General features: G+C 46.8%; 1 pseudogene; it reads left to right on the top strand.

The window, feature by feature from the left end:
- The first annotated feature begins 551 nt into the window (after positions 1-551).
- LOC100958205 lies at positions 552-1,931 on the top strand (annotated as a pseudogene).
- The last annotated feature ends 367 nt before the right edge of the window (positions 1,932-2,298 follow it).

Here is a 2,298-nt window from a genome sequence, read left to right as displayed (position 1 = left end):
ATCTGCAAAACCATGCCCTATCCACCTCAAGAAATGTCCGATCAGAGAGAACAGGGGTGGGGTGGGTGAATGGGTGGCGCAGGAGGTGTGGCATAATCAGCATGACCGCCTCGGCCAGCGAATGCTCCCTGTTGGGTCCCGGTTTCTCTCTTCAGGCCAAATGGCCACACATTATCAGTCCTCTCCAGGTCCTACTCTGCAGGTGAGAAAATCAAAGCACTAAACTCACCTCTGTAAGAGCAAATCAAAGTAAGGGCTGGGAGAGTGGCAGTCGGTGATACCATGGGAGAGTGGCCACGGACATACAGTGTCCACACACAGCCATGCATTCTCAGCAATATCATGGAAATCTGCCTCTGATTTAACTTTTAATACATTTTATAAGTTTAGATGTGATTGTTTTGTATATTCTAATCACTTCAGGTGGATCCATATCTTCATACAAAGAACATTCACAACATTTGCCGGAAAGGACACTCTGGCACTTTCAGAACCTTGCTTTCTTTCTGTCCAATGTGAATCCTCATGCTGGAACCTAAATTTCTGCCTAAATGATTGAAAATGTCATCGTCTCCGGTACTCAGCACGGCCTGGCTTGACACTGGGACTGGGCTTCAGCCAGTGATTATCTTTCCTTTTTACCCCTTTTGTCCTCTTCTCTGTTCCCTCCAAGATAACTTGACTTTTGACTTTATTAGAGTAAGATAACTATTGTAACCGTGAACCCCAAACTTCAGCAGTTATCACAATGAAAGTTTATTTCTTGCTCTAATCATAGTTCAGTTCAGAAAAGCAAGCAGCTTTCTTCCCAAGGATAAGTCGGGTGCCCAGAGTCCATCCTCACATACATGCCGACGTTTTTAGCCATGAACATCCAGAGGGGGAAAGAGAGTGGGGATTCACATGGACGAGGCCTCATGAATCGAGCTGGAACTAGAGCCTGTTACTTCCACAGGTAAGGTCCTGATCAGCCTCAGTCATTGCAAGGAACGCAGGAAACGTGTGTCCAGAAATGGGAGAAGAAAGTGGATATTAATGAACATTAACAGTCTTGGTTACATGTAAGTAGAATAAATGAGAATTTTCTTGGCTTACAGACCTACTATTTTATAATTAAATAATTTAATTAAAATAATTACAAAGTTGCTGCTTAAAATATTTTGCCATCTATCATGTATTCTTTCTGGGGCTCTAGTAAAAGCTACTTGGGTGGGCGTAGAGGCCACCTGGCACGTGGCCTCAGCTGGGCAGCCTGAGGTCGAGCCTCGCGTGCCGGGCGGTGGGGTCCCTCCCAGCCGGCTGACTGCAGTGCCCTCCATGCGGGCGGGGACCTTGCGGAGCACAGTGGAGGCTGGGCCGGCCCTGGGCCCTGGGCTGGCTGGGAGCCCACCTGGCTCGCTAGCCCGCTAGCCCGCATGGGTGGGGGCAGCAGCTGCGACGAGGGACGCCTTCACAGAAGAGAGCTTCGCGCTGTCCTTTTCCTCTGCTTCTGATGCCAAATTTGATGCTGTGGTTGGGATATTTAGAAGACATCATCGTGGATGACGAGTCAGCTGTTACAGAGAAATTTCATGGACAAGTATTACCAGGAATTTGAAGACACAGAAGAGAATAAACTCACCTATACACCTATTTTTAATGAATATATTTCTCTGGTAGAAAAATACACTGAAGAACAGCTGCTAGAGCAGATTCCTGGATTTAACATGGCAGGTTTCACAACAACGTTACAGCCCCATAAAGAAGAAGTGGCTGGTGACATATTCGACATGCTGCTTACATTTACAGATTTTCTGGCTTTTAAAGAAATGTTCCTGGACTATAGAGCAGAAAAAGAAGGCCGAGGACTGGACTTAAGCAGTGGTTTAGTGGTGACTTCATTGTGCAAATCATCTTCTGTGCCAACTTCCCAGAACAATCTGCGGTGTTAGGTCCCACATCCTGCCAATGAGTGGGATCACTCTGGATGTCGCCAGCCCAACAGGCCAATAGGCTCAACTAATGATAACAGAATGCATCTGGGAAAGACTGACTCCATCCTGCATTCTCCGGTAATAACTTCTCCTGTTCATTATACTTAGGGCTCCCTCTCTTCTTCCCTCCCCTCAGTAAGATCCTTCACTCAGGTGCTTCTGAGCCAGTCTCCACTTGGGGGCCCCTTCCCCAACGTACATGTCGGTGTGTCAACAGTATGGAATAACCCACCATCACGAACCCTATTTGTCCTAGCAGGCTTTGCATGAATTTTTTTTGCACACTCACAGGTTTTTTTTACATGGGTCAGAGTTTCAGAATCAA

Source organism: Otolemur garnettii, unplaced genomic scaffold (genome assembly GCF_000181295.1).
Source record: "Otolemur garnettii isolate 467f Iridium unplaced genomic scaffold, OtoGar3 scaffold00107, whole genome shotgun sequence".
Lineage (NCBI taxonomy): Eukaryota > Metazoa > Chordata > Mammalia > Primates > Galagidae > Otolemur > Otolemur garnettii.
Note: the sequence above shows the minus strand (reverse complement) of the source record. Positions and strands in the feature narration are given on the sequence as shown.